The following is a 20,128-nucleotide window of genomic DNA, read 5'->3' on the forward strand; positions in this document are numbered from 1 at the left end:
CTCTACGGAGCAGGTAGGAGTTAAAAAGAATCTTTTAAAAAAAGACTATTTCAAAGAATTTGGAGCTTCCATGTACAAGGGTCCCTCTGTAGGCTTAACCCATTATAAATGAGTCATCATCCACTGCTTAGTTCCCTTTGTTTTTTACTCCTGATGGGCAGCTTCTGAGGATCAGGTTCTCCGGTGCAGGTGGTAAGTAACTCTTGTCCCTATTGGTAATGTCACCGCCCTATGCTGGGATCATCTGCTATTCGTTTAAATGTGGGAAACTATGGGCACAGGCACTTGAAAAAATATCTCAGAGGTAAAGCTACAATGCTTTCGCCTGCTCACACCTGACTCAGTCTAAAAGTTCTGCAGTTGCTTCTGCTTTATATTCCCCCTTGAGGAATGTAGTATCCTAGAGCTGATGAGGCTTTCTGGACATATCCATCAAAGGCGTAATTCGACCTTTTGATGAAACTCATTCTGTCAGTTGAGTTCATTTTCCTCTAGAATTTCCTTAGCAGTCCATTGTTATCTGGTGGCAGTGCTTCAGTGCCATAGCTCTCACAACCATGCCCTTACTTTCATTCTGGAGAAATCTTACTTGCAGAAACCTGTTTTGAAGAATGGTTCTCTGCAAGACTTTTTTTCCCATATTTTTTCAAAATTATTGTTATTTCCAGGATGTCAGAACTGTTCAATCTAATGCCCTTTTTAGGTGTTGCCTATGCAGCGTGCATGCGCTGCATAGGAGGACCTTTAGCAGTTGCTCTGCTCATTTTGGAAGCACATACTTAAGCTTGTGGCGGCATCCACCTTGCGGGAGCGCGCAGCAACGCCCCACAAGCACGAGTATGTGCTTCCAAAAAGAGCAGACTGCGCCCGCGTACACACGCACACATGCCTGCTCCAATCCTGCCTCTCACCCCCATTCCATCTGGTGCATATTGTCGATCTACCCTTTCTTTCACTTTTGTATTTCATGTTTTCTGTTTTTTTGTTTCTTTGCTTTCTCTTTCAAGTAGCTCTGGCTGCTGGTATTCTACTTATGCTGTGTTTTCCGGCAAGGCACTTTCACTTTTGTATTTCGTGTTTTCTGTGTTTTGTTTCTTTACTTTCTCTTTCAAGTAGCTCTGGCTAGTGTTTTTTCCACTGCCCGGGAAACCCTATCACAGTTGCTTGCCCTACTTTTGGGCAAAGGTCGTGCATGGCTAAAGGCGATTAGTTTCACATTGTGTACAATTGGAAGCAGCGACAATAGATCCAGATAAAATAGCACCCATTGAAGCCTAAATGTAATTTCTTTTTTCATGCAGTTGATTCTACATCAGTGGCAGTGTTGTTCACTTAGCGAACATTCCGAAACTCCAAAACATTACATTTCAATGATTTAAACAGGGCTTATGTTTGCCATGTTAGTGACACATCTTGGGAGTACAAATGGGAAGTAACAAAGTTGCAAAACGTGCCGTAAAAAAAGTAACTATCCCGCTTTCTGCCTTCGCCTTTTCCCTGTTTTTTATATTTCCTATTTACCTTGTTAAGTAAATTGTAACTGGTAACTTCCGACTTGCAAAGTATTCTGGTTAGATGTTGGGTGTCAGAGCACATGTGCAACACGCCGGTGACTTCTCATAGTAGCTTTAAATGAGTATTTCTGGCATTCTACGATGGTTGCTTTTTCCTCCATGTGCTCTCCGGTGTGGACTCCCAGCACTTCAACGGGTAACGAACAGGCGTGCAGATGTCTGTTTGGCTCCATTGGTGATTTCCTCCCGCTGTTTTTTTTTAATTGTTTCGGTTCATGGAGGTTATTAACTTATGTCATGGCTTGTCTAAAACATGACCTACTCTGAACAGGATAGGCATGGATTGAAAAGTGCAGTCAACAAGTTGTGCACTTTGTACAAAGATCCACAACCCACCTGCGAATTAAAGCACACTCACTTGAAAAGTAGCGCATATAGGGTTGGCCAGGTGGTGGACTCGCTGCTCTGTCCAAAGCAGTTGTCCACTGTCTGCTGATGCGTGGACCACTTTGCCTTATACCTACCAGCCCCAAAATAAAAATTCACGTCTAGGATAGGCAGAAGTGACACTGATGGGTGAGTGACTTCCAGCGGTTAGTGATGTGGACAGGGTGTAAAACCCCTTGGTAAGAGGTCTTTTCCCTCATTTGCTCCTTTTCTACCCCCCTTTGATGTCCTGCAGCAGGGGATCATGGCTCTCCAAGAAACTCTTGAAGATTATTAACTTTCATCATTTTTCCAGGCTTGGGGGTGTACTTTTTCATTTCTGGGGCGTGCAGAGTTTGCCTTGGTCGACTCAGACTGCAAATATTATGGTTCAGAGGGTTGGGAGTAAAGGTCTAAGCCAAGTCATCTGTGGTGAATGGTTGCCAGGGCTGTCTCCTTAGCATGTGCTTGAGTACTTTGTTACATATTTTAAATACAGCTGCGCCTCTTCACATTTTCTAGACTGTTTCTTGAGGCATATGGATTGCCTTGAAATGTTCAAGGTGTGATATTTAATCTCAAAAGTAATAATTCCTTTGTTCCTGAACATATGTTGATTTGTTCATGTTAATGCTGCACATTAATTTATGTACCTGATTGATTTGTTTGTGTATTACATATGACCCGAAATCTTTTCTATAAAACTGTAGCGGTCTGAAAATTCAAGCGTTCTCCTTCTTTTATGTTAATCATCTCAGTCTTAAGCATCCAATCTGGTTGTTCTATAATATGGCAGCCAAATCTCTCTTCTGTTAGAATCGCCTTTTTAGGTCTCGCTTTCAGACTTCAGACAGCTTTGAGCTATTATTGACTGATACAAAAAGTATATTTTTTAACCAAAGCAATTGTCAAAAGGTGAGAAGTATTGGCTTTTCAAATGCTTATTTATTTTAATTGATTTGTAGAGTGGAGTTTATGGGCTGTGGCATCTTGACTGTAGTAGAAAGTTGCTTTCCCAAAGCTTTCCTTTGTGACAATGGAAGGCACAGGCTTTACTTCTGCGGTCTCTCATGTTCTCTTTAGAACAATGGTATATGAATTCTGCGAGGAGCTGCAGTTTCTAGGGTAGCTCTGTAGGACTAGTGATGCCCCGGGTTGCACAGAAACAACTAATTACCTTGTCGCTAGTCTTGACTCAGCCATGTTGTGTCACAGACTTTTCATGCGACCCAAACGCTGTGGCAGGTGCTCGCCTTTTTAACGCAAGAGGCACACACAGACACATATATATCTTCGTCCTTAAACATTTATTTTTGATGCTTTATAAAGCGCTGCAAGTCGCCATGTGGTAGTGTCATGGAGCTTTAAAACACGACAAGATCTGTGCTGATTTCTAAGAGGTTGTATAGTTCCCTCTGTGATGTCATTTATGCTCTTAAAGTACGCAGATTTGATGGAATATTTTACGCATATTTTTGTCTACTGTTGGGTCAGTTTATTTCCTTTCACTGTTCTTCATACAGGGGACGTTTAGTTGCTTGTTAACGTACTGTTTTTATCCAGAAACCGGAAAAATCTATTATTAAAAGATACATTTTATTTGTTTACTGTGTTTATGTAGCACAAACCGAGAAAATTGTTTAAAGGGAAACCTACCAATGCACGTAATTTTTTTTATTTTTTTCAATATTATTTACATATTTCAAATTACTGAACAACTGCCATTGGTTTGCAAAAGTATTTACTTAAAGCATTTTGTAAAAATAATCTTACTGGAGCGTATTACGCATGTAATTCAAACTACAAGTAGGAAAACGAAGCTCTGTAGTCCGTTGCACATTGTGTTTTTAAATCGACTAACATCAAACTTTATTACTTTATTTCGATAATTTACAAAAATATTATTACTTAAACTTTTTTTATCGATTCCTACCTACTGCTAAGGCGATTGATTTCATGAGTTATACGTTTTTTCTTATGTCATAAAAGAAAACTGTTTTGTTTTTTATTAGACTTGCTAAACTTATTTTAAAAAACCTGTTTGCATGGTATTGGTCTTATTTCTCACGGGAGCGCTTTATTTGCACGAGGTATACAGTTCTGTTTCTTGCTAAATGCAGGCATCTGTATGGACTCTCTCTCTCAAAACTTAACTCTCTAATTTCTCTCATACACTCTCTCAATAACTAACTCTATAACTATCTCTCTCTCTCACTAACTTTCTCTCTCACTAACTTTCTCTCTCACTAACTTTCTCACTCACTAACTTTCTCACTCACTAACTCTCTCACTAACTATCTCATTAACAAATTCACTCGCTATTTCCCAAGCTTCAGCCTCCTGTTATTTATGCCCCCCATAATTAAAAAAAAAACGATAACAAGCAAGCATTGGCACAAGCAAAAACAAGTTGCCAACATTTATAAGACAAAATTAGATGAAAACATTATTTAAAAGTAATACATTTTTAGTATGGTCTTTCTAGACGTAATACTTTCTTGGTCACATATAAGGTAACACAAATGCGATCAACCCTTCTTCATTATAACTTTTCAGCATTCTACAAACTAATGTACAGCACAGCTTAAAAACATAAGCAAAGTCAATATCTCTAGCTAAACACTTATAAGGTCCAAAAGGCGAGACCTACTGGCTATGCCAATGCTTGTTAACTGAAGCAATCAGCACAATTGCTCTTTTTATTGACAAAATGCCTTCTTCCAGTGTTTTGCATTTTTAATACAGTGCAACAATACAAACCAGGGCAAATTGCCATGTGCTAATCAGTGATCTACAGCATACGTATTTGAAATAACTAAAAAACGTAATCTATACAGAACTGACCTTGATGTGTGCGCATTCTGGGGCCTTACTTTACACTTGTACTTAATCTGCCTGTTGATTCTGTAACTATGTTGTTAACTGTTCCCAGATGTCTCTGGATCGTGAGGCCAAAGGAAGCTCCTCCGCAAAGCGTGTCAGCGGATCCCTGCAATAAACCAGGTCCAGTAGCCCTCGTTCTTGTTTGGGGCTTACCTTCCTACTGGATTGCTATCCTCCTTTTTAGGTCTCGCCTAGTGGCCCATGCGCTGCTTTCTTTGTCGTCGGTTTTGCTTCGGAAGTGGGGTGGGAGCTCCACCCATGCTTCTGATTGGCACGCGTCAAAAATGCGTGCTTTTATGTAAAGACATGAATGAGGCAATGGTGGCGGAGAGGGCGGTCTTTGTTCATCGTGGGTGTCCTCGGAAGTGGGAAAGGGTGTGGGGGGCCTGGAACAGGTTTAGAGGCAATATCTGTGAACCGCCGGACATTGCAGCAGAAGATGTCTCCATATAGTGGGAATGTGTTGATGAGCAAGGGACAACTGCGGGGTGTTGTGGATGGATTTGTTTTAATAACATTGTACAGTGTCACTTTGAGGTGTTACTGTGCAGCTTTTGGTGTGTTCGCGGCTAATAACAGATCTTAAATGTATGTATTTTTGCCCTGCTTTGCAACTTAATAATAAAAATATATTTTTTTTTTAAATGTGCGCTTTTAACCCCTTGCATACTCATGATGGCCCCTGGCCGTCATGCGTCACGGTTGGTGTGTGCTGACGACGGCCGGGGGCCGGCCGTATCCCGCCCACTATGTAAATTGCCCGCACAGCACGAAAATTCGCCCTGCATGCAAGGGGTTAATTGGAAGTGAGGCCTGTTTGTACCCTTCCTGTCTCATGTTTGCCGGGCCTGCCCGGATAGGAGATATGCACGCGTTCTGTGTGCACACACGGCGCGCTTCCACTTCTTGCAGGCGTCTCTTTTGATAGCGGCATTTCAGCACAGCGCATGCATGGCGCGCTTTCACTTTCTTCTACTTCATAACACTCCTACCTTAGTTTAAGAAAATATTCTTACGCTCCTCATGTGTATAGACTGAAAATGAAGTTATAAGAAGGAAACGGCAACGTGCAATACTTAATCGCTTTGAAGGGTCGAAGAGCTGATCTCTGAACTCCCCTTCTGTGTATCTCTGAACTGACCTTCGTTGTATGTGGAAGGTCCAAGAGTCCCCGTAAAATATGAATTTATAGAGTTGTTTTTTTTAATCTACAAGTTTTCTAGTTAAACATATGTGCAGCCAACTTCCCATGCTTTATACGCTCCTTTTATTTTAGGAGAAGTCAGAAACATGGGCAACTTTAAGTCATCCAGTCTACTGCCTTCTATAGCTGACATGGGCAGTGCCTGAAATACGCAAGAAAGCTCAGTAGATTAATGTGCCTGCTGCACAGATGTGTGCATTGAAAACTCGCAGGTCTCCGGTTCAAGTCTCAGCGGGGCCCAGTTTGCCATTCATCCTTCCAAAACACCAACTCTTATGCATAACAGTAGTCTGTGTAATCTTTGTCAAGAGGCAATGACAAGAAGAGGCACTTTAGCAAACTGCAGATTCGCCAACCGCCTTGATTAACGGCTGGCAATGATCTCTTGTTCCCATCCTCCAATGGCATACGTTGTCTCAAGTAGTGTTAAACTTTGTACACAAAAACAAGCCTCCTGTCATCACAGCGAGATTTGAAAATAGCCTTGTTTCCATTTCTTGGAGACCTGGAAAGAGCTGTGAAGTCATCAAGCATTGTTGTGCTGCACTTCCGGAGCGCGTATGAGACCTGAGCCTCTCAGGTGGGGGTGTCAGACAGCGACCAAAAAAGAGTCCTTGGGGGTTCTCTGATAGCCACTCCCATTATGAAATATAACACTGACTGTACCTTTTTGTTTTGGGACTTTTTGGGGCAGGAGGCGATGAGCCATACCAGAAGCGCCTGTTATAACTTTTGTGCATGCGTCCTTGGCCATTGGCTATGCAATGCTGGCGTTCATTTCGGAATGCTTTGAAGCAGCGTAGAGCATGAGTAGCCCTAACACACCACGTGATTGTTAGGCTTCCATGCTTCCTGCGTAGTTTGTTGTTGAACAGAAGAGTCTTGAGTTTGATGGGCACCTGACCTGGGAGATGAGGGGAAGTGTTTCCCATTGGTGTTTACTGTTGCTTCTGTACAGATCAGGGAATTTCTTACTATTCCCCCTAGTATGTCTGGTGTCCCTCATCCAGAAATATCTAGCATGCAGACTCGATCAGTAATGAATAAATTAACAAGACATTTTCCAACACCTGTATGGATGGGCGTCTTATACCTGTACGGGTTTCTTTGTGGCTTGTGAAACATTTACCAGGAGCAGAGACACTGGAAAGCTTAAAAGAAAGTGGGGGCTTGTGCTATGACCCAAGGCTAAATAGACTTTTACTCCCCTGCACCTTAGGACTGCCTCATCGCTCCGGGAATTCCGGAAAGGGCTCAAGACCTGGCTTTTTGAATAAACGGAGAACCTTGAAGCAGCTAGCAACTCGGCGCCTTGAGACCCTCACACGTGATTTGTCACAAATCCTGATTGATCGATTAACTCCAGATGTATAAGGATAGACCCATACGGGCAGCTATAGTTCAACTTTATTTTCACTGTTACGTGATACATGCAGTCACTATGTTTGAAATTGTTGCATAATGACAAATGAAATGTATCGACGCACTTACGAAAAAATAACGCAAATGCTTCTAGTTTTTGTCACACTTAAAATTTTGTGAATCAATTAATATATGAAATAAAAAATCGTGAGCAGTGCCGTTCAGTGAAAATAGCTACATTGCACAATCAATTTGACATAAAGAAATAAAAATACAATTCAAAGAGGCTTTATTCGAGTATTTCTCATAAAAGCACTGTACATACAAAAATTTAAAACCTCATTAAATGGTTGCCTCGATCAAATAAGAAACAAATACTTTACATAAAAAAGCATTAAAAATACATATACTTTAAAATGACAAACTAAATCAAGTAGATTCAGTAAAACAATTCCTATGTAAACAGTTACTCGGCTAGCGCTTTATGCCTAATAGACCAGGCCCACCCCAGAAATTTCGCTACTGCTATGGCCAGTGGCAAACAAGAACTAGTGCAAATGATTCTCAAAGCTACAATGCCACTGTTGGTACCTACATTTTTATATACAGGTTTTAACCAAATTCGCCTAGGGACGGCATAGGCTTGGCAAGAGAATAGAAAGTGCCCAATAGTCTCCTTTCCAGATCCACAAGCGGGGCAGGAAGTGTTAGATGGACCCCTCCACCTGCCAGTTAGGGACCTGAGCGGAAGAGCACCTATCCTCAATTGGAATAGAAGCTTCCTATCCCATGGCTTAGTTATATTGTCCCAATAAAGTTCATGGTTAGGAGAGATTTTGGCTTCCAAATAGCATCCTGTCCTAGATCTAGCATCAGTGTTTCTCCAGTTCCGCTCGGCCACAAAGTCCCTATATAGCTCCTTTAGTGTTTTTTTACTAGGAAAAAGTGTGCCTGACTGGTTATCCCAAAGGATTTGGAGACCCAACAAACATAACAAGGATCTAAGATCTTTTAGCCATTTGATCCTATGAAATACATCAGCTTTGATCAGCGCTAAAAAGCCCTCCGCATAATGCTTGAGTTCTGGAGTATTCCAGAGTCGTCTCCAATACAAGATCGGGCGAAGCTTTGCCAAATCATCCACAGCCTTTCGGCCCAACTCGTATCTAAGGGGGAGAAGGGGTGTACTTTTGGGAAGACCAGTAATTGACCTAAAGAACTTATTTTCGGACTTCTGTAATGACTGGAGCATCCCAAAACCCCACAGCTCAGCCCCGTATAGTGCTGAGCCAAGGGCTTTCGCTTCATAGACCTGTAGGGCAGGCGCAATTGGTTTGGATTTTGATTTTCTGTGTTCTGCCCCAAGGGCTCCAGCTAATTGTCTGTGTCTTAGAGTCGCAAGATCAATGTGCTGGGACCATTTGAGATCGTTGGTTACGTAAATACCAAGATAGGTAAAAGCTTTAACTACCTCTAAGGGACGATGGTTCATAGACAGCCTGGATCGGAAACTACGGTGGGGGTTAAAAATCATTAGCTTGGTTTTGGCCACATTAACTTCTAGACCATGCTCCCCACAAAATTCCTCAAAGATATGGAGGGCACGCTGCAGGCCTCTCGGTGTCTTTGATAGAATAAGGGTATTGTCGGTGAACATTAATATTGGGATCTTAATGTCCGCCAACGAGGGGGCATCTAGATTAACAGACCGCATTCTGGCTACTACTCCGTTGGTAAACAAGGAAAAGAGCAAGGGGGCCATCGCACACCCCTGCCGAACACCCCGCTCGACCGGGAAGTCCGCGGTGACCTCACCTTGACTGCCCCACTGTATCTTGGCAAAGTTCGCCTCGTGCAACCTCATAACCAAGGTCAATAGATCCTCCGGTAGGCCCAGGTTCCACAGCACTGACCACAGTTTAGTCCTAGGAACCTGGTCGAAGGCAGCCCGCAAATCCACAAAAGCGGCATACAGGCTGCCCCCACCCAGCACCACAGTTTGCCACCGTAGCAAGGTAAAGCTGAACACCTGGTCCACCGTACTAGTGGCCTTCCGGAACCCAGCCTGGTAAGGGGATAATGCATTGTTCTCATCAACCCAATCCATAAGCCTGTTCACCACCATCCTCCCCACCACCTTTTGAATGGTAGCTATCAAGCTTATGGGTCTGTAATTACCAGGCAAACCCTGATCGCCTTTCTTATATACGGGGATAATAATTGCACCCTTCCAGGAAGACGGAACCATTGCTCCCTGGGCAACAGCGTTAACCAAAAGAAAAATATATTGACCCCAGCGTTCCCCATCGTTAATAAAAAGATCCGCCGGGACCCCATCCAAACCGGGAGCTCTTCCTCTAGACACTGCACTTAAGGCCAACAACACCTCACTGTGAGTAAAAAAGTTATCTTTGGGATATACAGCCTTGAAACCATCCATCTCAGAGCCACGGTGGCTATCGGCATATTGTGGCTTAAAATAATTGACCCAGTCCTCCTCACCAACGTTATCGGGGCAATTGGGTAAACCGCCACTACCCCATTTAACAATGCTCCAGAAGAGCCTGGAATCTTTAGTCCCACTTGCCTCCCTTAGTTAATTCCAATGCCGCTCATCCCATATCTTTTTTGCTGTGGCTATACTGTCCTTGTAGATCCTTCTTGCACTACGGATAGCCACTTGTTCCCTACTCTTAATAGCTGTTCCCAGAGCTAGCCTGGCTATCCTGCACTGTGCGTCATACCACCTCACAGGTCTGGGAGGTGCCTTAATGGTTTTCCTACCCGGTTTCTGGAAATGGGATTTAATGACACAAAAGAGATTATCATGTATAGCAGTTATTTCGTATGACCCTGGTACGACTATGTTATTCTGCTCTAGGGCAATTATCGCCCTGTCCACCTCCATGTCTATACTAGCCATAGACTGTTGATTAGCCAAAACACTGGGCCATTTTAGCCGACGCATGTCATTGGTGGGGACAGGCAAGGGGACACCATCCCACTCTATAACGGGTTTCCCTATTGAGGATAGCCACCATTTGTGTACTACGCACAGAGGGTCATGGTCTCTTTCAAGCCTGTGCTTTGCTTCCATATCACGGACTCCCTTCCATAGTTGGAGGCTGCACAGAACGTAGTCTATCCTACTCCTATTTCGTCTGTTATCGAAGGTGCAAGCCCCCCCTTGTCATTCATTGTTCGCCCATTTAGTGCCCTAAGGCCCCTTTCCAGACAAATGGCATTTATACAGATAATGTCCTCAGACCAACGTTTAATTGGGTCTAAATTTGATTTGGGAACGCCCCATTGCATGTCCTCTTCCGCCCCAACTAGATCGTCACAAATGTCCAGGGGTTCAAACGTGTGGTTAAAATCTCCAGCAATAATGATATTGTTATTCAGGGAGTATGTTTCAAGTAGGGAGACCAGTGCCGCAAGAACTGCTGATTTCCCCCCATTGGTACCCCTGGCATATACATTGTATATATCAAGACATCCTGAGAAGCCCATGTCCACTTTTATAAGTTGGATATCCTTACTACCAGTTTCAACCACTTTAATAGAGTAGGGCAGACGTTGACGTACCCATATAATCAGGCCACCCTTTGGACGACCCTTTTGGCCTTTCGTTGCCGGGACCGAATAGTTCAGATACCCTTGGAGAAAACAGGGCTCACACATCCATGTCTCTTGGAACATACACACGTCAAAGCCATTTACAAAATCTACCCATTCCTGTGACTCCAGTTTGGGGCGCATGCCAGCTATGTTCCAAGAAACCAAACTTCCCGCACCCTCCATGTCATTTTTTTACCGGTTCCCTAGGAGTACCTAGCAGGGGTACGTCAGGATCGATAACATTATCAATAGATTCTACTAGATTAGAATTCCCCTTCGTTGGAGCCACCCCGTTAAAATGGTAATCATGAGGGGGATTGGCGGCATGCACCAAATTGCGGCTAACTTGATTGGGGACAAGTCAGTCGCAATCATTAAGCACCGAGAGGGCGTAGAATCTATTTGTAATTTCTACTCCGCCTCTGTACCTTAAATCTCCCCCATGCCAAGGACCAGATGGTATCAAATGAGTTTTAGATCGCAACCCCTGACCTCCCATAGGGCGAGTTTGATTGGTAAAATTCCTCAATATGGGAATCCTGTGTATGGGATTTCCCTGGGTGCCCGGTCTATAGAAGAACCCGAGGGACAAAATTTCAATACCCTGTCCCCTCGCTAATGAGTGCTGTTCTGTCTCCCATAGTATTCCGGCAACTGCATTAGAGTTATTAAAATGTATGACTATGCAGTCGCCCTCTCTGGTCTTCCTTGAGCGACCCACCCATCCTACTCTATGAACCATGAGTATGTTACTTCCTACTTTGTGACCCTCTTGTAGATTCTTTGAAAACCAGTGGGTGACCTTAGTCTTCAGTTGGTAAAACCCCTCATTTAGACTAGCTCGCAGAGGGGGAACATTAGTCATGACCACCACTAAGGGTGCACTTTGGGGGGGTAAGTCTAGTGTGAATTGATCAACTATTCTTTTTAAACCTACAAGCGTGTGACTCAGTATAATTGTATCGTCGGCATATTGCAAATATTTAATCTCTTTACCTTGTATAGTTGGAAAGTGGGCATTGACATCATTAAAATGAAATGGTAGATTGGACATAAAAAGATTAAAAAGACAGGGGGCTAAAACACAGCCTTGCTTCAAACCCGTATTAGTTTCCAGCCAGATGTAGTGCTTCTGCCATCGCTGACTTTAATCTGGACTCGTGTATCGGTGTATAAAAGTTTAATCCTGAATAAATAAATGATTTGGTATACCCCAATTCAAAAGTTTAGCCCACAATAAGTCTTGCGGTACGGAGTCAAAAGCGGCTTTTAAATCAATAAAACATATATTCAGCTTTTGTTTCCTATATTTAGCCCTGTCGGCCAATAAAGTCATTAAAATCAAGTTTGTATGGGTAGATTCTCCTCTTCTAAAACCAGTTTGAAAAATTGGGAATAGATCCTTACTTGATGCCCATGCTTCTAAGTCTTCCAGAAGACAACTCGCAAATATTTTTGCCTCTACATCCGTTCGGGCAATCAATCGATAATTGGCGGGATTATCATGTGGACCACTTTTATATATTGGCTGTATAATGCTTCCTTGCCGTGACTCAGGAACAGTTCCAGTTTTAAGAACATCATTAAATATGTTATAACCTCAGGCCAGTGATTAAGATTTGATTTGCCTTAAACACAGAGTTAGGAAATCCGTTTGGACCCGGCGCACCGTTAGATCTGATCTTACTTATTGCCTTTTTAACTCGATCTGTCGTCCAGACGTCGTTGTCTTCTAAAGTGTATGAATCGAAGGCGTCTGAGCTTGAATAATCAACCTTTAATTTTATATGCTTGTTGTAGTGTTCTGGATAAGATTTTTTTATATTCTTTACTATCCAATGTGTTTGTTTTTTGACAAATACTGTTGGAATAAGAATGAACAACCAAGGGGGCAGCATAAAGATTGTAGACATAAGATTTTAAGTCTTTTGATTTACATGAATGATGTAGTTTAATCCATATTTCTTCATGATACGCTTGTTTAGCTTTCCATATTTCATTTTTATATCGTTTTCTTTGCTTTATCCGTTGTTGTGATTCTAAAAAAGTAATTGAACCTTTAGATTTTCTGCCGAATGCCCTAGTTGCTCTATTGAGCTTTCTTTTCAAGTGAAGCAGCTGGTTGGTAAACCATCCTGACTTTTTTGTTCTCATGGTCGCACCTTTTGATGTTTTCGGGGGAGGAAAATGATCCAGGACGGCTGAACAGAGACGTGGCCAGGAATAAACCATAGATTTTCCTTCTGCTATTTCTTCTTGAGCATTATTGATTAACGAAAATAAACCTTTTAATATCTTTTTCATTTCTGTGGTTCCATGCCAGCCGTCTCAAATTAAAAGATGTTGGGATAGTTTCGATTATTTTCACTTCTGGTGAACGATCCAACTGAAGTGCCAAAGATATTATTTGCGGATTATGATCACTTTCTATTCTCGATATTACACGATAGCTGCAAAGTGAATTTATTAGCACATTTGAAATTATTGTATAATCAATAATAGTTAGGTTACCTAATTTTTTAAATGTAGGAGTTTGACCATCAGCCAGTAACAACTTAAGGTTACATTTTATAAATTGAGACTTAATCAGCCTTGATAACAATCTTGTTGGTATATTAGGGGTGTTGCAAGTAAAGAAGTGCATGTTAAAATCTCCAGAGATGATTATCATTGAATCCAGATGTTCATAATACAAGACTTTTTACTATTTTCCACAAACTCGAGAATTGGGTAGCCTTATCCGAATTTTTTGCACTTATATAAATATTTAAGAAAATAATAGATTGATTAAATACCAACTTAATACACTGTAGCCATGCCACTTGAAAATCAATCTCAAAATGTTTAACATCCAAGCTTAAAGAAATTTAAGTGGAGAGACCTCCACTTGCACGACCAAAGGCAGCCTTACGGCGAGCAGTATTTAGATATTCATAAGAACCAATTAGTGGTTCACATTCCATATTCCAAGTTTCCTGGAACATTAATATATCAAAATCCCTAAGGAAGATTATTGCATCAGGATCCTCTACAAGGGTTTTAAGACCATTTACGTTCCAGGAACAAATATTAAGTGGTTTTAACTCTTTGTTAATGGAATTTAGGCATCAATTGTGCTTTATTGGGCTCCCTTTGACCGATATTTTTGGAAGCCAATCGTCAGAAAAAGGAATTTCATTCTTTAACTCTTCGCAAGTTCGAATGCCCGGTTTACCACTCATGATCTTAATCCCAGATGACAAATCTAATTTTGATGAAGGCCCTACGGCTCCTTTCAGAGCTATGACTTGTGGTCCTAGTTTTGTTTTAGGTACGCTGGACTTTGGGGCTGGACTATAAGATATTGTCATCCGGATGAGTAGTGTCGGGTATTGGGAGTCCCGGATTCTCCAGATTTTAATGTCCCACTCTTCAAATTGATTAATATTAGCTAAGAAGTTACTAATAGTGTCCTCATGATGCCAGGTCGTTATTGTGATTTCATTGTTAGGATAGATCTGATCTTTCCTAAACTCAACTGAGTCTAAATCATTTGATGTTACATCCTTCAAATCCGCAATTGCATTTAGTAATTTTAAAATATTGCCCCGATTCAATGTCATGAGAACCTCTAGTAAGGTATTGTGGACAGAAAACTACTTTTGTTGACTCACTCAAAGTATCACGAGCCATCAATTTATCATTATTTATATTCCTAGTTGTATCACTCTTCCTTACGTCTGGTATTGATACCTGAATATACACTTTTTCCGTCACAGGGTCATCAGTTGTAATTTGCTCGGAAGGTATTTTCTCTTCAATAATGTGATCTTTATCATTTTCATGATTGAAATGATTTGTGGTATTCTGAATAATTGAGTTTAGCTCAGCACACTGTTTATCAACTTCCATTAAATGCTTTGTCTTGTCCATTAACCCCTGAACTCGAATTTACGATGATTTTGGGCCATATACTAACCTTGGACACATCGGAGGCTGGGATTCCGGCGACTTGACCCTTTGGCTCAGCCGACAATTTGACTGCATGTGCTTCCGAGGGTCTGAAGATCGGATATAGCTCTTTTTTTATTCGGAGCAACATCACTTATGTGTTTTGTTTTTTGTTTTAGTTAATATATTATGGGGTTTCCTCAGTCTTTTTCTAGCCCTTTTCCATAGACCTTCTTTAGTTGTAATAGAAGTTTGATCAGCATTTATTTGTATTAGGCATGATTCAGCGAATCAATATTTGATCCGTAGATTTACTGTCTTTAATCCCATCTTGTGATGTATCAACGTTTAAGAGTCGTTCTTTTTCTCCTGTGGCAGTAGTTTTTATTTGAATTCTATTTTGTTGCTGTGTTTTGCACTTGAAGAGTTTGGGTATTGTATTTGTGGTCATTTCTTCTCTATTCATGTTTTGCTGTTGGATCCCTAGCTCTTCTGATGAGTTTAAGGACTTTGTTGCCAGGGATGAATCAACTAATCTATCGTTCAATATTATTTTTCCTTGGGACCATTCAGCTCGACATCAATTTAATTTCTTTAACCATAGAGCTAACGATAAGCGGTAAATCCAAAATTTTATCAATCAATTGCTCACAAGTGCAGGTTATTAATTGATTCTCCTTTTTAGATTGAACTTTAGTTATCACATTAGACAATTGGAGAATTTTTACATCTATTCCAACTACGTGGACGGCCTATATATTTAAGAAATCAACTTGGGTGTTTAATTTATCTGAGTGGAAATTGAGAGCATTAGTAATATTGTCCATTGTATTTAGTGGACTCTCCCATATACCACGATCTAGATTATTTAGTTTGTTTTCCTTTACATTTGATCCGTTACGATTTCCTACAAATTTGTCGAGTAGTGATAGGTCTACCTGACAAAGAGGGTAGAAGAATCAACAACATTGGAAAGCACTTTTAAACGATGTCGGCCTTAACAGTACGAGCTTCGAATTCCCTGGATTTACTGGGCCGTTATAAATAGGCAAATGTCTTCTGGTGGAAGTCTAGCCTAGAAAGTGGCCATATCAGACCACAAGGAGGAAGCAAAGATATCCTCCTAGAAGATATCCTCCTAGAAGGTGACTGGTCCGCCTTAGAAATATTAGGCTGCACTATGGATGTTGCGTCCACTGGTTTCCGGCAACTAGCCGGAGCGGCTGTCCTGAGGCATCAAGGTTGGCAGAAAGCCACTTAATTCAAGCCTGAGATACAAATATAAATTCTAGATCTACCTCATAACAGAGAAGAGTGAGTAGGCAGCCACGTTGATGAAGCTTTACAAGCTATTAAAAAAGACACAGATACAGCTAAGTCTTGAGGTACCATACCGTTCAATAAAATGCCTTTTCGTGGCTTCAGAGGAAAAGGCTACCAATCTGACAGAGGAGGCTACCAACAGTTTCCCTACCCAGCCTATTCTTCCTCCGCTCAACAATACAGGCCTCCATTTACTCACCGCCAACCACCTGCGGCTGCTTACAACAAGTCTACCTTCAGAGGAAAATCAGGACGCCAGGGCAAGAACACTGGTTGACGCCAAAGACTTCTCCCATCTGTCTGCCTCCGCTCCGCCTATTCCAACCTCGGTGAGCGGCAAAATATCCCATTATTTTCAACCGTGAAGAAAATAACATTGGATCAATGGGTTCTACACCAATCTGATTTGTCCACTCGTTGGAATTTTATAAAGATTCCTCCACCAACACCACCTCTGCCTCGTTTTCAAAAACACCTACATCTTTTAAAGTGGAAGTTACCAACATGTTGCAAAAAGGAGCAATAGAACGAGTTCTACCTCAATCAAAGAGGAGAAGGTTTCTACATCTGTTTTTTCTTGATTTGCAAGAAGTCAAGGCGACTGATCTTGTATTTAAGGAACCTAAACAAATCCCTCAAAAATCTGTTGTTCCGCATGATGGCTATTCAAGATGTTACACCTCCTCAACGGAAAAGATTACATGTAGTCTCTTAATCTCATTTTTTCATATACCCATACGCCAAAAACACCAGTTTCTAAGATTCACGGTGGCCGGCAGGCACTCCGTTCCGCTTACTACCTTTCGGTCTAAAATCGACTTCCCGCATCTTCACAAAGTGCCTAGCGCCAGTTGCAGCATATCAGAGGCAACATCAAATTTTTCTTTACCTCAATGACCGGCTTATCGGGACCACCACTTACAAAGCAGCAAGGACATCTACCAAAGCCTGTCTTCAACTTTTCAGGAGATTAGGCCTCACCTTAAATGTAGAAAATCGATTCTGCAACTATCCCGTCGGCTAGTCTTTCTGGGTGCTATCCTGGAAACCATCAAAAGAATGGCGTATCCCACATTGGAGAGGCAACAAAGACTAATATCCTTGGCAAAACGGGTCCACAAATGGTTTCTTTCCTTATACCTTTACAAATCTCTCCTAGGGGTGATGTCGTCCTGTATTCCCATCATTCCTCATTGTCGTCTCCACATGTCCTCTTCAGGAAGCTTTAAACCAACAATGGGTGCAGATAAAAGGCACATTAGACGAGCTGATCTGAATCACCCCTCCTATGATTGTGGCGCTAGACTGGTGGACGCAACCTCACCAGTTATCACAAGGTTCGTCTTTCCTGTCTCGGGCTTCTTCTCTCGTGATCACAGCGAATGCATCTCTAGAAGTATGGGATGCTTTCCTTCAAGATTTGAAAGTCCGCAGAAACTGGCTGCCCTCCCATCGAGATCTTTATATCAATCTTCTCAAGTTGAGAGCAGTTTTTCTGGCACTCAAAGCATTCCTGCCAAAAATACCAAAAGCTTCAGTGTTTTTCAGAACAGACAGTACCACAACAATGCACTACCTGAACAAACCAGGAGGAACAAGATCTCTCCTGCTTTCTCAGGAAGCTCAACTTATCTGGCGCTGGTCGATTCTGCACAAAGTGTATTTAACATAGGCGTATGTTCCAGGAAAGCAGAACATCATAGCAGGTATGTTGAGCAGACTGAAGAGGACCTGCCACAAGTGGAAACTGAATCAACGCACTTTCAACAGCATTTTCTTCCAATGAGGCAAGCTGATCATAGACCTGTTCCCAGACAACGTGAAATGCTGGTACTTTGCAAGTTGGCGTCACCACCAGGGTTCATGGGGAAATGCCTTTTCAATAGCCTGGTCCGGCACATTTGCTTACGATTTCCCCCCCCCCCATTCATCTCCTTTCAAGAGCACTAAAAAAGTTAGATTGAACCCTGCAAGATCATACTAATCACCCCAGCCTGGCCTCGCCAACATTGGTACACAGAACTTTACCTACTCTGTCAAGCCTCTGATCCATCTCAAGCCATTTCTGTCCCTTTTGACGATGAACCAGGGACAAGTCTGTCATCTGAACCCCAGCTATTTGAAATTATCAGCCTGGCTCCTGAGTCCCAAGAATTTCAACATTTAAGGATCCCACTGGAATGTAAGCATGTGCTGGCTAGGTCAACAGATGATCAGTACAAAAGGGGGTGATGATGGACGGAGCATCTGAACCAATCAAACAGTCACACCCAGTCAACAGGGTTTAATTCATCACTGTTCTTTAGCCCACTCTATCACCCCAGTTCAGACATGGCCATATGCAAAACCAGTCTGACCCTGTGCCTCATGGGAACAGTCCAGCCCGAACTGCCAAGCCATGCCTTCCCTGGACCGGAAACAAGCTTCCTAGCAGAGGAGCATCTGAACCAATCAAACACTCACACCCAGTCAACAGATCTGGGTTTAATCCATCACAGTTCTTTAGCCCACTCAGTCACCACCCCCTTTTGTTCAGCTAGGTCAACAGCAGATGGCACTGACCGGATTTATTCGCTCAAATGGAAGAAATTACTTCAGCGAGAAGGGTTAGGGAACTTGAGGAGTTTACTACCCAGGAACCTTTCTTACAATTCAAACATGACAAAGTTATTTGACTAAGTTCATTACCAAGGTTCATCCGGCTTTTCACCTTATTGAACCAATCATTTTGAAATCATTCTTTCCAACTACACAAACTTTAGCGGAGCGTGCTCTGCACTCTCTGGATGTCAAACAGTGCCTGAAGTTTTACCTGAACAGAACAAAACCATTTTGTAAGTCAAATCAACTTTTTATAGTGTAAAGTGCACCTAGAAAAGGTTTCCCTCTCGCTAAACAGAGCATTTCAAGATTGATATAGAGTGTCATTGTTTTCTATCATCTGCAGGCGGGCCAACCTCTGACATCAAAAGTCCGTGCTCACTCTACCAGAGGAATACCGAAGTCTGCAGTGCGGTTTGCAGGTGTGTCCCTTCCAGAGAGCTGCAGAGCAGCAACATGGAGAGCGCCGCACACATTCACCAAGCACTACTGCTTGGACTCTGAGAGGTTAAGCGAGATGCGGCAATGGGACAATCGGTTCTTGGATATCTTTTTCAATAAGGAGAGCCTTCTTTTCTTCCCACCATTCCTTACCATCTGTATACGTTAAATTAATGTACGTACTTATAATTGTATATACAGAGGTTTATACATATACAATGTTATATTATGGCTTTATTAGGTAGTGATGTTGCACCTTTATTTGTCTTTATATGTGCAGGCAATAGTATTTCGTGTTACTATCTATAGTTGGTATATGACAAAAAAAATTGTTGTTCACTGCTCACTACTCTGATTCAAGCATGTGAACCTATGAAAGTTCCAATACTGGAGTAAGAAATAAGTTACTTACCTGTAACTGTTGTCCTCCAGTATTGGAATCTTTCATACATTTACATGCGACACGCCCACCTCACCTGTAGAAGGCTCACGTAGATATCTCAGTTTTTACTATTTGTATGCATTTGTGCTTGGAAAATATGAAGAACTGGAGCTTCTCTCATCAAGGTTCCTCTGGGTGGTGTCTATTGATTGGCTGGTTCTAACTTTTAGTCTTTTTTTACAAAAGGACATTACTTTTAATAATACTGGGGGCTTCCATCTCAATGACAGGGAATGATTCAAGCGTGTGAATCTATGAAAGATTCCAATACTGGAGAACTACAGTTACAGGTAAATAATGTATTTCTTTATGGCGGTCTCAATATACGGTTGATGAGTGCCGCCAGGGAAACTGAGTTGCTAGCCAGGAAAATTCACACCG

General features: G+C 41.9%; 1 protein-coding gene across 3 annotated transcripts in view; it reads left to right on the plus strand.

Annotated features, from left to right (window-relative positions):
• Positions 1-20,128, plus strand: part of TAF5L (TATA-box binding protein associated factor 5 like) — a 184,640-nt gene that overhangs the window by 141,309 nt on the left and 23,203 nt on the right. The gene's annotated exons all lie outside the window — the stretch shown is intronic.

This window comes from Lissotriton vulgaris, chromosome 6 (assembly GCF_964263255.1).
Source record: "Lissotriton vulgaris chromosome 6, aLisVul1.2, whole genome shotgun sequence".
In the NCBI taxonomy this organism is placed as follows: Eukaryota; Metazoa; Chordata; class Amphibia; order Caudata; family Salamandridae; genus Lissotriton; species Lissotriton vulgaris.